Source organism: Rhinichthys klamathensis, unplaced genomic scaffold, assembly GCF_029890125.1.
Source record: "Rhinichthys klamathensis goyatoka isolate OS25496 unplaced genomic scaffold, OSU_Roscu_1.1 h1tg000414l_1, whole genome shotgun sequence".
Lineage (NCBI taxonomy): Eukaryota > Metazoa > Chordata > Actinopteri > Cypriniformes > Leuciscidae > Rhinichthys > Rhinichthys klamathensis.
In genome coordinates this window covers 171,923-192,636 of record NW_026606914.1, presented here as the reverse complement: position 1 = coordinate 192,636, position 20,714 = coordinate 171,923, and positions in this window count along the sequence as shown.

Genomic DNA, 20,714 nt, shown 5'->3' with positions numbered 1-20,714 from the left:
CCATTTGGTGTGTTCAAGTACAGCTTTTTGTCAGATATGCAGCCAACGCGAGGCGACAACACAGTCAGCTTTCGTTACCACTAGTTCAGTCTGCTGAGGAGCTCGCCTCAGTGCGGGCTTATCAAAAGTGTGCATTAGCTGCAAAGGGGGCACTCACGAGCACCCTTCTGAAACCTAAAATGACAAATGGGACACCCTACGGTCTTGTGGACTTAACAGACATGCGCACGCAGCTGCCATTGAAAGTCCAAGACCACAAGTGCACATGAAGTGTGCCATTTCGGACAGGGCCCTATTACCGCTGTATCATTAACTTACTGTACTTATACACCTTTACTTACCTTTACTTATGGTACAGTTAGGCACCCTAGCACCCCTAGCGGTGAGGTAGAAAATTGCAGCCAAAGACACTGCAAAGTAACAGGTTTGTGTCTATTACATATCCCCCCTCATTGGAAAGCTTGATATATCCGTAAAAAGGTTTCAAATTTTGTATATAAGAATCAAACGAGTCAGGGTTATCAAGCAATGAAATGGCATAATTAACTGGGCCTAGGTATAACTTTGGCAGGACCTTTCAATCTTGGAAACAGTTTTGCCGTGACTGCATCCTCATCTTTTGACAAGGGCTGAGCACAAAATCCCCTTCTTGGAAGACATTCTCCTTAACTAGGTGGAACATACCTTGTTGTCTCTCCACAGTGTCATATGCAGGACTATCAGGAGTGGGTGGTCTGAGTAAGACTGTCTCCAGAGGACCTCTCAACTTAAGACCCAATACTATTTCGGCAGGTGTGTGTGTAGCCAGCGCTGTCCTGCCAGGCTGGTGTTGATGGCAAACTTGAATTCAGATAACCATTTATCCCCATGACGATGGTTGTTTCCCCACAAATGATGCGATCATGGTTTTTAAAGCCCTGTTGATCCGTTCTGTGAGGTTAGTTTGATGATGATATGCAGTAGTTTCACCCACTTTGAGCAGATAAAAGATGTTCATTTTGTTTAGAGCTTTTGGGGATAGGGCCCATCAGATCCACACCCATCATGTACCCACGTTCCAGTACTTTCATAAGCCAGACCTTAAACTTGCAATTTCCATAAGTTGTAGCAGAGTTTTCAGTCGACTTAGGTTACCAATTAACAGATTAATATAAGCATTCTTAAACAAGTGGGAATGACCAACTTGAGCTTTGGTCCTCTCTGACCATCCGGGACACTTCGAAACAGCAGCCAGAACAACAACAGAAAACATTTTCAAGTACATAATTTACCCTGGTGGGATCAAGATCGGTATGTTGAGAAACTTTATTGCATAGTTCTTGTATTTCTGGGTCGTTCTTCTGTGCTGTAGCAATGTCGGACCAATCAACTGGTAAGATGACTGGTGACGTTGCAGGAGAGTTGGTAGCTTTGACCATGGCTATTATGGAAGAAAAAGTAATGTCCAGGCTGCATGATAGGGTGTCTGGCACTTTGTTGCACTGTCCTTTTCTGTACTTGACACTGAAATCACATGCTTGTAGTCACATGCACTAGATGATGGTTCTTCTCCATTTGTCTCCTGTTAAAGAGTTAACTAAACCCTAAAACGACTTTTTTTAGTTAATGATCTGTAAGACTGGGGCTTTATTAATGCTGTTCATTGATTCACGTATATTTTTTGACATTTGGGTATAAAGTGTTTTAATTCTACAATATATGGTGTAAAAGCATCTGAGTGCTGCCCTCTTCAGGTTGAACGGTGGCTACTGCAGTTGAATTTTCCTATTGGATGTTGTGGTACTGCGTGACGTAAGCAGGTACCAGCTCACCACGGCCTTGCCTACAGAGAGATGCGGGTCTCAGGTGCACGCTCAGAAGTTACAAATGCAGTTTTAGGAATGCTCTCAGGTTCCATCTCAACTTGCCATAAGTTTTACTGAACATAAGAAAACGACTTTAAACTGTTTCAACGTGTGCAAATTTCTTTTTTCATCTACCCACCAGTCTTTTGCAGTGTCCTTCAAGACAGAGAAAGAGTTCAGAAAGAGTTCGATTATCTAGATACTCATCACTGGATCAATTCTACTTTTACCAGTGGTTGGGAACTAATAGCTGTTGTGTCCATTGGTTGGCAGATGACTGTGACTTTGTTGCACATGGTAAGTTTATTTTTTGACTCCCTGAATTGGTGGAGGAACGAATGAGCTTGGAAGTGGTTGTATGTAGGGCTGTCACTTTTGTGGAAAAATCCTGATCGATTTTTGAGACATAAGTGTTCATTGAATCGATTGTAAAATCGATTTTCCATGTCTAAAGACGTTTTCCATTTTCAACACCAAATACAGGCAAATCCACGGACACCTAACAGGCATTAGGACGAGCATAAAGAGGGCGCTTGAGACGCACAAGTCCCAATATTTCTGATTATTTATTGGCGTGAAGTTTCGGGCACAATGATAAACAGGAGTGCAAACTTCAGGGATTGAAATTAACACCCTCCGACCCGCCAAACGCGGGTAAAAATGAACTTTGGCGGGAAACGCTGTCAAATCACGAACCAATCTGGCGCGTTTCTATGTTTACTCACTTTGCTGGGGAAGTTTGTGTAAAACAAATCTGCGCGGATGTAGCACAAATACGCAACTCGTGAGTCCTCATGATATATTAAATACAGCGTATTGCACAGAATCTGCGCATTTTTGGCTTACTTGAACACACACACACACACACACACGTCACAAAGCAACAAATAACGGCGCGCTTGTTCACTTGCATTGAAGTAATAGCGAATTTGGTTAACAGAAAAGACATTGTTATTTTCCAGCATCCTACATGTTCTGATACTGTATTGATCTGTCCACCTAAAACACATTTTTGGTGTAAAAAAAAAAGAAAAGCCCGTAAAAATCGATTCCCTATTTTCGTTTTCGAAACTTGTGTTGGTTGGTCCGATCGATTGTGCAATCGATTTTCGAACGTAAAGTGACAGCCCTAGTTGTATGGGAGTAGAGGAATAATGGATTTGAATTGGTTGTCAAGCTGAATCTCATCTTTTTAAACAATCCACCATTGACTTAAATGCTTTAATGCAAAGTCCAAGTCTTTGTTGGATCATTTCACACTCTCTTTTAATGCAGTAATTCTGCTTTTCTTCTACTGTCCTACCTTTGCTCTATTTCAGACGGAGAAAAACTTTCACTCACTTAGTATTCCAGTTGTGTCTCTAGTGTTGCGACTTGTTCTGTTAATTGCCTCACAATTTCTGCAATAGAAGCATTTGGATTGAGCTCAAGTCTTTCTTCAATTTCAGGTGGTGAAAAGGGATCAATATTCTCAGTGCCCTTGGGAAAAAAATACTATGGAAGTCAGTGGGACCCATCAACTGTTTGGTTACCAACATTTTTCAAAATATCTTCCATTGTGGTTAGCAGAAGAAAGAAATTCATATAAGTTTGAAACAACTTGAGGGTGAGAAAAATGATGACAGAATTTTCATTTTTGGGTGAACTAACCCTTTAAGCTCAAGCTCAAGGGCACAAGTAAAACAATATAATAATAAAAAAAGGACTTATTCGCTGTAACATAAATAAAAGTATTAATTAAACTGCTGTCATAATCTCATAAACGGACACTTGTGATTTGGCAAACTGCTAATAAAAAAAAACTGCTTTTAGGTGGAGTAGCCCGGCAATAAGCCATAAGGCCAAACGAAAACACTCAATATATTACCTTCAGTACCTTGTAGATGGAGCTATCACCTCTTCCATAGCAGAAACAAAGAGCTGCCGAAAAGTTAGTGTGACCTGCTAAATGTAATGAATAAAGGTTGTTGGCAGTTAAATAGTGGAGTAGTGGAGTAATTTAAAACTGTAGTCGAGTTGACAGTAAAAATTGTTAACATCATTAGCATGCATTAGTATAAAGTAGCCAAAAATATACTCAAATACACACATTTACTAAAACACTTAAAGGGACCATGTGTACTTTTTTATGTATTTTATTATTTAAAATCAATATTTTTATTCATAAATATGTCCTCAATGGTGTACAAATACCTCTGCCAATTATCTGACTTATCCTCGTAAACGAAGAATTTATTATATTTATATACATGGGACGGGCAGGTCCACGGAGGCTTCCATGTAGTTCCGCCATCTTGAAAAACTATAATAGCAGAGAGGGACAAAAAGTACTAGGCCAACGCGTTTCCACAATGCGTTTTCGCTCAGAGCCAGCGTAACTGAAAGCAGCAGAACCGGAGGAGCAGAGCAGTGAGAGGCGCTTGTCACGGCCCCGGCAAGTTTAAAAGGCTGCATTGCAAATCCTCGTCGCCAGAAAAGTCCAAAATAGATCGTAAAAGGAAACGTGACCGGAGATTACAAAAAACACGAGTTAATGTCGGGATAGCTTTTTCCAGGTGGATAGAGCTAATGCAGGAGAAAGATTTCAAAAGAGACGCTGAAGTCCTGCTTTCTTCTCCACAGGTAAGTCAATGTTACAGTCTTAATTACAAGCTTTTTTTTTCATTGTTTGGTTGTGTACTTTATTTTACAGACAGATGAACATTTATAGTTAAAAGTTGATGATATCTAACAATGCACGTACTTCAGAAAATATAATGAATAAAGAAGGCATAACTACTTATTACAATAATTTTCCACAGTCAGTAATTCATACTGTAACATTCGTTTGTTCGTTGTGTCAAGTTGCTGTTTGTTTGAAATAACAAACCTGTTCACCCGAAGGAACACTCGACCAACTGCTATTAGAAGACATCCTGTCATAGCTTTTTGGTACATAATGGCTACCGTAAATGCAACGCGCATTTGAAAAGCGAGGTGCTGGAGAGCACAATTCGTTTGAATGCAAAATACATTTTCACCGCTAGAGGGGAGAAATTCCTACACAGTGTCCCTTTAACACTACTGGTGTCATGCTTGACTCTGAAACAAGCAGAGCAACAGACGGTGTACTTTTTAAATTACAGCCTTTTGCAAATTGATAAGTACACCATAGGCCATATCGTGATTTTTAATTTAGCTTGACTGAAATTACAGACAAAAAGAGATATATCAAGTAATATATAGAGTAAATTCACAGCTCAGTTCAACTAAACAGCACTGTAAATCAGTATCTCTTTTTTTTTTTTTTTTTCGTTTGTGCTTTGCAATTTTGAACGATTGTGGTCCTAGCAGATGTGATAGTAACTGCTCATCTGATATTATCCAAGTGTGTTGTAGAGTTCTGTTCACTTACCCTAATGTTTTACTAATGTTATCATCATCTCTTTCAAATCAGGGTTCTCTTTTTTCAGTTGATTGTAAGAAGGATTTGCCTCAATTCTAATTCCCAGTCTCTTCCGTTTTTAATCATGTTATTGCATCATTTAACAATTTATTTAATGAGAAAGGGCAGATAGAAGATGCTTAGCAACATTACAACTGATTCTAGTCCACATCTGGAATCTCCAAAACCTCCAGTTCTTTCCTGTGGGATATTTGGTAAAGCTTGTCTGTAAAAGGCACAGTAACCAGCAGGAACAGGGCTCAGCGATGGGTCAGTTAGCCCAGACACTGAAGAAATGATGATTTCATGCTGAATGAATGTTTCTTCTGGGTGTTAGCTGGGTGACTGGAAAGTGTTAAACTCATTTGCAAATTCACTGCTCTCTCAGCAAGGAATGTTACAGTGCAATTTAGACTGACTGTTAACTTGCTGGGCCAGCAGTTAGCCTAAATATATTAGACCTCCTGCTAATTTAGTGCACACAGAGAGCAGCTGGAGAAGTCAGCTCACATTTCAGTCCACAGTTTAACAGTTCTTCCTCTGCTAAAGCAAGCACACTGTCAGATTTACTTTGTACAGATGATTTTTTGCCAATCAGCTGTGTAGACCTGACCACTCTTGATGGAAGAGCTTTTTACAAAAAGCGTGGAAACAAGATTGTATGTAACATTGTATGTGGTTTTGTTGAGCAGACTTGTGTTACAATGTTAGGGTACTATGGTTTTCGCCTTTGCATGTCTTAACTTTTTCTTTCTGATTTTCTGTTTCTCTTCCATGAGTGTAGTCGACTTGAAAGAAAAACTGTAGAACTGTTGAAGACATTACATTGCACGTCTTGTAACCATGAACATACTTTTGCTGCTTTATAAAGAGTGGTTTGACACCTTTTGAAACTTGCATATGTAAAAGGCCAGCTAATAAGAGCTGTGCAACTGGCCTCCAGAAGCCAATAGCGACTGTCATTCTTGCTAGTGTGCACGCCTCCCATGCCGGAAACATTGGTTCGAATCCCGCTCGGAGCTGTGCAAGTAGAACTGGAAGGGTTACATTGTTGCCGTGACCTGAATGAGAGTTTGGTTTAGGGGTGGTGAGTTTAACAGAGGCCAGCTAGTAAAGAGCTGTGCAGGTAAACCTCATATTTAAATGTAAAAATGTTTAACTACTAGCAAAATGAGAGAGGAGAAAAACTAATGGTAATTGTGTCCAGTGTGAACAAAGCTTTGTATACCAATAGAGGGTGTGATTTCTTCATGCAAAGTGTCTAAAGACACCAATGAAACAGCAGAGATGATACATTTCTGAGGGTTTTTAATGAGTATGAGATGTTTATGAATTACTGCAAGGCCTCCTGTTGGCCTATGATACTCAAGTCTAGTAGCTGATTTGGTTATGGAACAAAGGTTAATAAGAATATTGTTAAAGCTTTGAAGTCTAATGCAAACCCTAATGTCGGACTGGTTCAAAGGAATATTGTAGTTAAAATTCATGGGGCTCTTCACTCAACCACTATAATCATTATTTTTGTTCAGTTGTAATGTGGGGTCTACATGGTGTTTTGCGGTGCATACAGTCAGACGACAAATACAATCTGTCACAGGCGATCCACACTACAATCCAGAAGGGGGCGTACACGTCACTGCAACGCTGTTTGCTAACTGCCACAACATGATAAAGAGCAAAAGAAGAAGAGACCATCAACGCACCAACCCAAAACAAGAGTTCAGATGGGACACAAGAGCTTGCATATACGCTGAGTTGCGATTAATTTTTGTGACGCGCTCCACTAACTTCACGGAAATGTTTTGTTTTTATTGTGAGTGTACACAAATAATAACCACCCTTTTACAGTTTCAAATGATGTCTTACCCTTATCTGTATGATCATAAATGAAGGAGTATTTTAAGTTTTTTCCGCTGTTATAATGAGAATAAATGATGTATGATGATACACTATTGATACATTTGTTATTTTAACCTTATTTCTTTATATTTTTTGTTGGTTTGGTGATACACTCTCTAGCACATGTTCTCAAGTGTAAAATAAGAAATTTAAAAGCAACCACAAAATCTAAAATGCAGAGCATTACAGAGAGACTGTCGCTGGAAGAGGCTTGCATGTCTATGGCTGCGTCCAAAATGGCATCCTCTCTGAGTAGGTACTTCTTTTGAATACGCGGCTGTTGAAAAGTGCATTCTATATAGTATGAATGTGTATATGAATGAAATCCAGACATACGACATCCACCATGCTGTCAGAATCGCAGTCGTAGTGGTAGGTCATCCGAGTGCTTTTCGCCTACTGTTTAAGGAATACTATGAATCCATTAAACATGCTACTCTTTTCACATACTGTTTTCCACCTACTACACAGTAAGGAAGTAAGCATATTTGTATGCAGCCTTTGATTGCCTGCCTCCATCATTTGCAAGCCTTTTGTTCCTGTTCTGACTGAGAGCAGCTGTTCTTCATTATGGTGATAAGCACTGCTGTTTTTTTCTTGCCTCAGCTGAGCACAGTGTGGGTCTGGAAGGGAGCAATTAGTTCGCCAGCACAAGCGTACCGTCCCCTGTGTGTGTCGCCAGCACAAGCGTACCGTCCCCTGTGTGTGTCGCCAGCATGGGAGCTGAGTGTGATGAACGCCGCTGAAGACCAGCGCCCAGTGTTCGCTCAGAAGGACTGCGGAAGAAGCCTGTTTTCTCAGCACTCGAACTCTTAGTCCAGAACACCGACAGACTATCAGGGGCCTAGAAAGTACTCGGACTTCTTAGTGAGGAAGTTGAGGCTAGGATATGACTGTCCTAAGGTTTATTCAGGTTATTTGCCTTTTAATTAGAATGAGCTCAATGAAGTCTATGGGGTGTTATTAACCAGTGGACACTCAGCAAATTAGAAAATGAACATTTATACATTTGGGAGATGTGCTTTCCTACCATGTTTATTCTATGCGATTTAGCCACTTGTTAGCAACTATCTTTTTCAAGACAAGTAAAATCTTTAATAAATCACAAAGGGGTTTTACTGTATTTTATGTTGTAGATTAAAACATGAAAATATCTTGAGCTTGTGTTCACCACAGACCTAATTTCAGGCTTTTAACTAAAACTAGACTTCTGTACGATCCCAGCAAGCAATTTTGCGTTTAAAAGACGTCTAATAGCCGTCCAAACACAGCCCTGACATCTAGGCTAAAACAAGGCAAAATTTGGGCTGTCTTTGAAAATGTATTAGACGTCTAACCATAGCCCAAGAATAGACTAGTCATCAATTAGATAACAAAGAAATGAAATCAAACACCTTGCAATCACTGTTTACTTTGCATACATGATGGAATATCATACATCTCGCAAGTTATTTTGGCAAAAAATGCCATGTAACCAAATTCAAGGTTATTTTGGCTAGAAGTGGGTTACTCATAGCCGAACTATTGAGCCTATAGTTAACCTAGATGGTGAAATGACAGCTATTGCTTACTGGGATTGAACTGGAAATGCTCAAAACAAATATACAAAAATATGTCAACCCTACAGCATTTGACGCTCCCCTCAACATAATAGTAATTGGTCAGTGGTGTAAAGGCTGTTTAGAAAGCGGGTAAACCTGTGATTCCCATTGAAACCCCATTCTGACCCCATGGTTTCTGCCTTGTTTCCTCCCAAAGTCCATGTTCATCCTCTTAATCTTATTAGTGCTATCCTGAAGCCATCGGTAAGCTCGTCATCATGTTGAGAGTGCAAATTCCACTTCACTGCTCGATTTAAAACGTAAACCTATGAGACAGCTAAATTCTCTAGTTCTCTGGCCTGTCTGTGCACTTAAAAGGATACAGTAGTTCACTCAAAAATGAAAATTATGTCATCGTTTACTCTCGCCCTCATGCCCCGTGATCCAAACCTGTATGACTTTCTGTTTGGATCCCGACAATCTTCAAAATGTCTTCTTTTTGTGTCCTGTAGAAGAAAGAAAATGAAATGAGGGTGAGTAAATTATGACGGAATTTTCCTTTTTGGGTGAACTATCCCTTTAAGTTTCACTTTAATTCACTCCAACCATTGCACTGAATAATAATCCAAATGGCGAAACAGATTACAGAACCTTCTACAGAGCTTAAAGTTAAATCCTCCATTAAGCCCTTTTTGCATATCATGGTTTTCTTATGTTTTTAGGCTTAATGCAGATATTTGCCCACTGCAAATATTCTTTACATTTTTATAAATATGGTTTACCTCATTCTAACCAAACTGGTCAGAATCCCTTGTTTGTCTGTTTGATTGTTTGTTTGTTTATTGAGGCCAGTGTTCAGTGGAGTAGTGTTGGGGATGGAGAGAGTATATGTGACTGATAACTACTTGTGTGTTTAATGATTTATGCCATTTTATGAATTCTGACATACACTCACCTAAAGGATTATTAGGAACACCATACTAATACGGTGTTTGACCCCCTTTCGCCTTCAGAACTGCCTTAATTCTACGTGGCATTGATTCAACAAGGTGCTGAAAGCATTCTTTAGAAATGTTGGCCCATATTGATAGGATAGCATCTTGCAGTTGATGGAGATTTGTGGGATGCACATCCAGGGCACGAAGCTCCCGTTCCACCACATCCCAAAGATGCTCTATTGGGTTGAGATCTGGTGACTGTGGGGGCCATTTTAGTACAGTGAACTCATTGTCATGTTCAAGAAACCAATTTGAAATGATTCGAGCTTTGTGACATGGTGCATTATCCTGCTGGAAGTAGCCATCAGAGGATGGGTACATGGTGGCCATAAAGGGATGGACATGGTCAGAAACAATGCTCAGGTAGGCCGTGGTATTTAAACGATGCCCAATTGGCACTAAGGGGCCTAAAGTGTGCCAAGAAAACATCCCCCACACCATTACACCACCACCACCAGCCTGCACAGTGGTAACAAGGCATGATGGATCCATGTTCTCATTCTGTTTACGCCAAATTCTGACTCTAACATCTGAATGTCTCAACAGAAATCGAGACTCATCAGACCAGGCAACATTTTTCCAGTCTTCAACTGTCCAATTTTGGTGAGCTCTTGCAAATTGTAGCCTCTTTTTCCTATTTGTAGTGGAGATGAGTGGTACCCGGTGGGGTCTTCTGCTGTTGTAGCCCATCCGCCTCAAGGTTGTGCGTGTTGTGGCTTCACAAATGCTTTGCTGCATACCTCGGTTGTAACAAGTGGTTATTTCAGTCAAAGTTGCTCTTCTATCAGCTTGAATCAGTCGGCCCATTCTCCTCTGACCTCTGGCATCAACGCGGCATTTTCGCCCACAGGACTGCCGCATACTGGATGTTTTTCCCTTTTCACACCATTCTTTGTAAACCCTAGAAATGGTTGTGCGTGAAAATCCCAGTAACTGAGCAGATTGTGAAATACTCAGACCGGCCCGTCTGGCACCAACAACCATGCCACGCTCAAAATTGCTTAAATCACCTTTCTTTCTCATTCTGACATTCAGTTTGGAGTTCAGGAGATTGTCTTGACCAGGACCACACCCCTAAATGCATTGAAGCAACTGCCATGTGATTGGTTGATTAGATAATTGCATTAATGAGAAATTGAACAGGTGTTCCTAATAATCCTTTAGGTGAGTGTACTTATCATTCGTTCTTCTGCAGTGCTGCTTTACAGCTGATTCTACTTCATTTCATAAGTGACAAATTTTGCAGCATCAACACAGTTACTGAACTGAATAACTGGGTAATTGAGCTGAATAACGACACTATTGTCTTCTGTGGAGTTGCTTTCCAGCTGAATTTGAACTTGTCTCATATTTGATCATTTTTAAGTTTGCATAATTGATTCTGATATTTCCTGTTTATTGCTTTGAAACAATCTGTAGTAAACATTATAAAGGTGACTTGACTTGACTATTATATCCAGATGAGCACAAGTAAAATCAAATATTTCCATGCTTGGAAATTTTACCCCAGCTAATGTGATTTACTGTGATGTGCGTTCCAGAAGAAACGGTAACAAATTGCAATTATACAGATCTGCCCTAGTTTTCCCGAAGGACGTCAGAGAAATTCGTGTTTCGACATTGCATTTTTTATGCCAGTCGGATCCTCCAAGTCTTTGTTTTTATTTAATAAAAGGTTTTATAATAAATTAAATTATATCAATTTCATTAAAAATACACACAACCACTTCCACATCACATGACCTTCTATAATGCCTTACTTTAAAAAACACACACACACTCACCTCTGTAATGAACACAGATGTTAGTCTCGACCGAATCACAGACATAGAATGATAAGAAATGTAACTGAATTTGAATGAACTGAACTGTAATTGAATTGTAATTGCTCACGTGGCTGGGATCATTAATGATAGTTTATTTTTGTTGTGCAGTGTGGGAAATGCAGACCATATCACTGTCTGCATGGCTTTGCCGTTTTGTGTGGTGTTGTTCGGTGGGAGTAGAGCATAATGGGATGCTTTTAATAGTGCATGTGTAGTAAGACCTCAGCATCTGGGCAGCCATCCCAAACTTCACCAGACACTGACAAGATAGAGGCTCTTTTGAGTCTTCTGAACATATTCTTAATTTATGACAGATTTCCTCTCACTTATGCACTTTTGCACTATTTCTTGGCCTTTGCGTGAATATGAACAGGCAGAAACTATATAGAATTAGGGAACCATTGCATTCTAACCCCTTAATATATTGTGTTCTCTCGCAAAACATCCGTGTTCTCTCGAAAAGCATTGAGAAACTTTGCAATCACACATTGCAAAATCACAAAAGAATCACAAAAGTTTTGCGAACAATGTTTCTCTGAGGTATGGAAGCTTGTTTCCACTACAGAATAAAAAATAAAAAAGGTAATCGCAACTTTTTATCTCACAATTCTGACTTTTTATCTCAGAACTGCCTGATTAATGTCGCAATTGCGAGTTATAACATCAGAATTGTGTGATATAAAGTCGCAATTGCGTGATATAAATTCAGAATTGGAAGTTTATTTCTCACTATTCTGACTTTATAACACGCAATTGCAACTTCATATCACTCAATTCTGACTTTATATCTCACGATGTTGAGATAAAAAGTCGCAATTTTATTTTTAAATGTTTTATTCTGTGGCGGAAACAAGCTTCCATACTGTGTAAACTAATACTTTTGCAAGCGAATGCAAAAGAAAAGAAATATTTAATGTCATTATTCCTCCCATCTAATTGTTTTTACCATCACCATCTCCCTCTAGTCTAGGAGCCGATCTGTAGGTATGGAATGACATGAGGGTGAGTATATAATGACAGAATTTTTCACTGAATTCATGATTATTTGATAAGTCGGGCCTCCCAAATGTATACAGTTCAGTGTATTAGCAGATGCAGTGGAATTTCATATGATTTAATCAATTGATGTCAATGCATACCAACGTGGTGATGAATTAGATTAATTTCTAGACACGTAACGTTATGATGTGTAAATGACTGGATAAGCTGTGTTTGGGGTTTTCAGGGTTTTCTTGAAGGATCACTCTCTAATTTCCCCCTCAGTGGATGAAACCCCGTCGCTCCACGAGAGCTACTGTCATCGGCCGAGATGACAGTAATTATACAGAAGGCTTTGCTTATGTTCTCTGTCACTAAAATAGATTCTGTAAGTGATCTGCCCACGCAGCCACCAGAATAACACCTGAACAAATGTGTCCACAGTGAAAGCAATTAATGCTGAATATACCTGCCTGTGGGAATGGCTTTAATTGTGCCAGCAGGTTCATTTTGATTTCAGAAATCTTAGCAGATGGAGGTTTTTATGGATATTTAAAGCTCCTCAGGAATAGATTGCTTTGAGAAAGCTGAACACTGATTTACACCCACTGAGGTTATTGAAATGACTTGTTTTCCTTGTGTTGCTACTCGGGTTGAATAGCTCACAGTATTGTGTTTGTAAAGCTGTATGTCTGGCAGCAGTGAGAGGCAGAACGGCTTTGCCTTTAGCGTGTCCTGTCTAAAAATCTGCAGCAGCTGAGATCATTCATCAACACCGAGAGGCTGCAGGGTTTTTTGTGAACACTGTGTTTGACAAGTTTTAACCAAACACTGGGGAACGCATCACCCCTGTATTTCTGCTTTTCCGTGAGTACGAGAGTGAATTAGCATTTTCATTCAGCTGTCTGCCGATTTTGTTCAGACTAATTGTACACACTAGCATGCAGTCAAATGTTTGGTAAAATTATGATTTTTTAAAGTTTACGAAAGAGGTCCCTTATGCAGTAAAACAGTAATATTGTGAAATATCTACACGGTCACACTTGACTTTGAGCGTGCAAAATTTCTTCGGACACTGCAACGGTTGTAATATGACGTCACGCTCTTTTTTTATAAACATGAATTCAACATATAGCAATACATTCAAAATGTAAAAATATACAATCTACTTGACTTTACTGTAAAAGATATTCGTTTAATTCAGCCAAGAGTTCACACCGTGACGTGTCGATCTTTTACTGGTCACACGGCTTAACGTGATGAAGAGTTCGCAGGTCGATGTTCTCTAAACTTGAACTTTGAAATGTGAAACATTCGCGTGCGTATGAAGTCAATGGAAAGAAATGTGTAGTGTGACCGCCCCTTTAGATGAACCAAGAAATTCACGATTTTTTGTCAGCAAAAGTCTGCCAGATGATGCAAAATGTCTAAAAAAAACGTTGTGGTCATCCAGTTTGGAAAGATGTAAGTTAGCCAGTTAGCAGGAGACCTACACAATATAAAACTCAAAAATAAGTATTTTGAACACCATCTTTCAAGAGCAAGCGGTTTGCGAATCCTGCATTTAACTCCGAGATTTGAGAAGCAGTCGTCAGTAAAATAAAGGGAACACAGCAAAAGTGCTTCACACAGGCTATTTAAAGGCCCACTGAAGTGCCTTGGAACGCGCAGCTTTGTATGATGCGTTGATATAATTTCCACTGAAACAGGAAGTTAAGGTGGGACATATTGAATGGCTCCTCCCCCTTTTCAAATAGCCAATAGCATTTAGTTTACCTCACAGACTGCAAGTCGTACTTGACAGCACCATGAAAGCGAATCTGAGCATTGATGAAACGTTGGATTCAATAGTAGAGTTGTGAATAAGTTCTAGCCATTTCATTCTTAACCGACGTACAGTTCGAAAATGGAATAAAACTCGAGCGTTTGAGCAACCGAACACACATCTCCAAACCATATCGCTCCGTGAAGTGTCAACAGTCGCTTTGGCCGGGTGGTATTTATAGCATAGCTTTAGATTCTTGAGAGCATTTGATTGGACAGAATATGCGATGAGAAGCTGAAGTCTGCGGTGATGCCATAAAAATCCGTGATCCATTTTTGATCCTGAATCGAATTTTGCCATTGTTTTGGAACACACCAGCTTATTCATAACCTGACATTTTTATTTCAGGGGGCCTTTAAATGTTGTGACTTGACAACAAATGCTAGACCAAGATACTCTTATGCGCTCCTCAAATACATAAAACATTAGCTTTTATATATATAGTATTTACATTTTACATTTAATCATTTAGCAGACGCTTTTATCCAAAGCGACTTACAAATGAGGAGAGCATATGAAGATACAAGTTTTCTGAACGACACGTCTTAAGTGTTTTACCATTAGAGTGAAATAATGCTAATAAATTATTTCTCCTCATTGTTATTTGCCCCCCCCCCCTCTCCCCCTCCCCCTCCCCTCCCCCCTCCCCTCCCCTCCTCCCCTCCTCCCCTTTTTTTCAAGAAATCTTTAAAAGAAAAGTTCCCTAATCACTTATTTCGCCGGTCCGGTCTTACGGTTTTGCCCAGCTGTGGCCACCCTCAATTTTTGTGGTGTTGAAAGCAGGGATGCTGCGACAGCAGGGAAGTGTGTTTATTTGTGGAGGTTAGAGAGGTGAGGGCACTGCTGGGTTCAGAGGACTAATGAACGCAGCGTTTGCAGGAGGGTGTAAGTGAGTGGGCAGGAGGGTGGATTTAATTAGTACCACCTCAAGAGCTTGACCTTCTGTTCAAAGCCCTGGTGAGAGCCACATTTAGCTTCTTCCCAGGTAGAGCCACTGTATTATTGATAGAGGGGAGAACAGTCCACAAAAGGAGGTGGTCTGGAAAAACAATGATCCAAACAAATCATAAGGCTCACCACAGGCTTTTACAAATGCCTTTTCTTTATAAATCTTTAGACAAAAGCAAAGCCAAAACACTCGTCTGAAAAGCCACAGGAATTGTTTTCTGATGCATAAGTTTTCTCCTGAAGTAATCCCCCCCCCCCCCCCCCCCCCCCCCCCCCCCCCCCACTCGACACATTTGTCTGTCTAGCAAGAAACAAATGTAAGCTATAAACCTGGCAAGTGGGTGGACAAAGTGTTCTTGAGATGATCAATCTCAGTAGTGTGTCACACACCCACATAGAAAGCTAGAGGAAAAATCAGCCCACGGGAGCAGTCGGGACTCAACCTGATTCCAGGTGGACTGGACTTTCTTTAGACCACCTCAGGCGTAAATAAATATTTGAGCAGCAACAAGGCAAAGGTATTTGTCCAGAAATCATAGCTTGTTACTAAACAAATAATGTTCAAATAATGCCAGACAGAAAGATCTACAACTGTCAAGAGTTGTAGAAAGAAATGCTTTAAATAGTTTTTTTTTTAAATATTAATATTAATATTAATATTCAAATTTGTATTTCTGGTGAATCTCTGCAAAATTCGACATGGTCACATTTCACAAGAAAATTTAAAGAAAAATTATAGTTATAAGTTTTTTTTTTTTTTTTACATAAAAAATAGAAAGCCTATTTTCAGACCATTTATCATTTTTTGACATTCGACAATTTGCAACATGTTATCTAAATATTCATACTAGCACAATCTTCTCATGTTTCTTTTCCTTTATGTTCCCAATGTTCTTCATCTGATAGTTTTTATTGTTCATTGTTAGTTATGGCCACTATTTAACATGTGGACTCTGTACAGAGGTGCTTAGACACTAAAATAGGATAAATGGTTTGTCTAGAAAGGACATTATACCATTTGCTTTAGTCAGGTATATATAATAATGAATAATGTCTGTGTATGTTCCTGTGCCTGTAAGCATTGGACCAACAGATCCTGAGAAAGTCAACCAGAATGCAGGGTTTGAGGAAAACACTTACTGAAAATATTCATTTCAAAACTCTTGTGTTCACTCACTGATATCTGGTGAACTCTCTCTCTCTCTGTGTCTCTTTTGGCTGCTCCTGTTGCCACAGCACAATCACGTGCACTGTTATTTGCCCAAGGTTTAATTTTTGGAATGACTTATCGCAAGAAGAAAAAATTAAGTTTTTCGTCATTTCGCAATAGTTTTTTATCGACCTTTAGAAAATAACGCAAAAAGTTTTGCGCAAATCTGTTATGGAAACGCGGCTGGTGTGAAAAGCACAAACCACGTGGAATCTGATCTTTTCAATTCTGATTTGGGCCTGTCATGGCCTTGCCTGGCTCCTCCTCCTGGCTGTGTGCTGTGGCTGTCTCCTACAGGTGAGCTGGGCACAGGTGTTTGGAGTTGTGCTAATCAGTTCCTGGTCTGGGCCTTTAAAGATGCTTCAGATGAGACCGGGAGTCTAACCAGCCTCCGTTTGCATCTCTCCCGCACCGTTTATGATTTAGTTTTTGCTTATTCATTTCTGATTGCTTATATTTTTTATTTCTTTTTCAAAGCCAACTTCAGTACTGGCTGAGCAAAGTTTATTCTGTTAACATTCTATTAATTTAATAAATCTACTATATTCCTATTCCGTGTGTGGCCTTTCCCTATACTCTGTTGCTTGCTTTGAGCCAGGCTCGTAACAGATTTGGGGATCTCGTCTGGGATTTTGAACCATCGATCGGTAAATATGCGTTGTTTTTTTTTTTTTGCATTTCTCAATTGGGTTTGAGTAGTTATATTGTAGGTCGTTTTGATTAATGTGCCAAATTTGTAAACTGTATTCGGATCCTACGGTGATCCGGCGCAGTAACGTTGATTGGGCATTTAACACATGGTTATTGGGAAAGACAAATGCGGATTAGTTTAATTAAGGTTTGGAAAATGTTTTTTTTGCAGTACGTCGGTGCGGGAGACAAAATTTGGTTCGTTTGTGCCTGGGCTTGTTTAAATACAGCCAGGTTATAGTATTAGGGGGTGGTTCATTGTTGAATATAGGTGCGGGCCTTCGCTGTGTTTGCAAGACAAAAATTATTAATAATTAATTGATGGTGTAGCCATTGGAGCTTTGCGAACCCCTGCTAAGCGCTTAATGCTTGTTTTTTTGATATTTTAGTTATTTGTTTTTGTGCTATACCCTGGGCGGAGGGCACAGTCGTGGTTGCCTGCTTTAACGACATTTTGTCGGGGAAGATTAGGCGCCGCTGATACCGTGTATTAAAAATCTCTGTTCTTGGGGTATGCATGAAGTGGATCGATGTGTGCAGGGCAGCTCCGTTTGTTTTTGTCTTGTAGCTGCAGGTGGCCGCACTTACATTGATAAATGTTTTTTTGTAGGGGTTAAAGAAAAAGGGCAGAGTAAATAAATGGATACTTTGGATAATTTTTTCGCTGCTCCATCAGATCAGGTTTTAGATACGTTGACTAAGGAGCAGTTGTGTGACGTTAGTGAACATTATAATTTTGAATTGGGCTTGAAGAAAAATGCGAAATTGGTGCAGATAAGGCAGGCTGTCAGAACTAAATTGGCTGAAAGAAAAATTCTCCCATCAATAGCTTCAATGGATGAGTTGGATCCTGAAGGTGCTTCAACGCCCTTGGCAACATTGGGTGAGTCTCGCAGTAATATTGGTCTTACCTTTGAACAACAAAAAGAGTTGTTAGAAATGCAACAAAGAGAGAGAGAAGCTGAACGTGAAGCCGAACGTAGAGAGAGAGAAGCTGAACGTGAAGCCGAACGTAGAGAGAGAGAAGCTGAACGTGAAGCCGAACGTAGAGAGAGAGAAGCTGAACGTGAAGCCGAACGTAGAGAGAGAGAAGCTGAACGTGAAGCCGAACGTAGAGAGAGAAGCTGAACGTGAAGCCGAACGTAGAGAGAGAGAAGCTGAACGTGAAGCCGAACGTAGAGAGGGAGAAGCTGAACGTGAAGCCGAACGTAGAGAGAGAGAAGCTGAACGTGAAGCCGAACATAGAGAGAGAGAAGCTGTACGTCAACTAGAATTTGATCAAATCAAAAGTGATAGAGAAATTGCTTTAGAACGTCTTAGGTTGATTGCAGAAGGGAAAATTACGGGTGATACCGGTGGCGATGTTCCGACTGGACCAGCGCGCACTCCTGATATCTCTAATATGGCCAGATTGCTTCCAAGGTTTAGTGAGAAAGATCCGGATGTGTTCTTTTCACTGTTTGAAAGTGTGGCAGATGATCGTGGTTGGAGTGATCCTGAACGAACATTGTTTCTCCAGTGCGTTCTAGTTGGAAAAGCGCAGGAGGCATTTATTGCTTTATCGGTGCCTGAAAGAAGGATTTATAAAAGTGTGAAAGATGTTGTGCTTAAAGTATATGAGTTAGTTCCAGAAGCATATAGACTGCGATTTCGTAATTGGAAGAAGGGAGAAAAGCAGACTTATACAGAGGTAGTAAGAGAGCTGAATTGTCATTTCAATCGTTGGTGAACACCACAATGAGCAGAGGAACATTATACAAGCTCGTGTACAGTTGCAGCCCAGGGACAGTTTGGTCGATTGGTAAAGATCTAGATGGCTTGGAGTGGGTTCATACAAAGTCATTAAAAGGATAGTTCACCCAAAAGAGATAGTTGACTCAAAAATTAAAACCCGAAAATTATCCCATGATTTACTCACCCTCAAGCCATCCAACTGTAGGCGACGGGGCGTATATGATTATGATCTTCTTTCAGGCAAACACAATCAAAGTTATATTAAAAAATATCCTGTCTCTTTCAAGCTTTATAATGGTAGTGAATGGCGTTCCTGATGTCCAAAAAAAGTGCATCCATCCATCATAAGAGTAATTCATACGACTCCAGGACTAATAAAGGCCTTCTGAAGCAAAGCGATGGGTTTTTGTAAGAAAAATATCCATATTTATAACTTTATCAACTAAAATAACTAGCTTCCGGCGACATACGCTAAAAGAGTAACCAGTGACCCGATGTATGACGTAGGATGTAGGAGTAGCGTACGCTTTCACGCCTCTCGCGGTTCAAACAAATAGGACTGGGTGTCAGGACTCTGGTTTGATCTTCGGCCTTTCTGCTGTGTTTATCTTGTGTCTTGATTGTCAGTTCACCTCACTCTACCATCAGCTGAATCCTATCCTAATTAGTGCTCTCACTCTCAGTGCTCACACACCTGTTTCTCATTTTCTGCACTGATTTTCTCCACTACTTATGCTTCTCTCTTTCTTTGTTTCTTTGTCAGTGTGTCTTGGTTTCCGTCCGCTTCACCACTGTCCCCTTGCCTGAAAGTATTGTTTTGGTTGCTTCTAGACCCTTTAAAACCTTGTCTGATTATTTATTTTGTTTTGCTGTTTTATTTGACTAGTTCCTGTTCCCTATCTCATCTCAGCTTCCTCAACCGGTTTGTGACCCCCTGCTCTCGTCCTGGATTATTGCCTTGGCCTTTTCCCTGAAACGGTTGGTCCGCTACTGGTTTTGACCTCAGCCTGTCCATTGGATTTCGCCTCTGTCTCGCTCCCTTACTTGGTGGCTCGGCTACCAATTTATTTTGTTTTGTATTGTGTTCCTTCAACCTGTTTGGACAATAAATCCTATTTTCAGTTGATCTGCTCTTGGGTTCCTGTTGTCTCTGTCCCACCCTAACAACACACTGACCAGGATGGACCCAGCAGATCAGTCTCAGCTACGCTCAGCTGTGGAGGCCCAGGGTGTGTTACTGGGACAACATCAAGGGGAGCTGGTGGCCGCTCACCAAACCATGGACTCGCTAGTCAACCAGGTCACTGAACTTACAGAGACTATTCGCCGGATGCAGATCGATCGCAATCCTGTGTCACCGGTCATCGAACGCCCTCTTGTCACTCCCGAACCACGTATCAACAACCCTCCCATTTATCCCTGCAACCCCTCACGTATGCCTCAGACACTGCCAGAGTGGCGTTCGTCATCTCCCTTCTCGCCGGTCGGGCCCGGGAATGGGCCACTTCCGTCTGGGCTGCAGAAGCAGCGTGTTGCGAGGACTTTTTCAGCTTCAAGGCAGAATTTATCAAGATATTTGACCGCTCAGCGCTCGGTACGGAGGCATCGCGGCTGTAGGCAGCTCTGCGTCAGGGGAGACGCTCAGTGGCGGACTTCGCCATTGAGTTCCGCACCCTCGCGGCCTCAAGTATGTGGAATGAAGCAGCACTGGTGGCCAGGTTTACGGAGGCGCTGGAGGACGACATAAAGGATGAGATATATGCCCGTGAACTTCCTGAACACCTGGATGATCTTGTT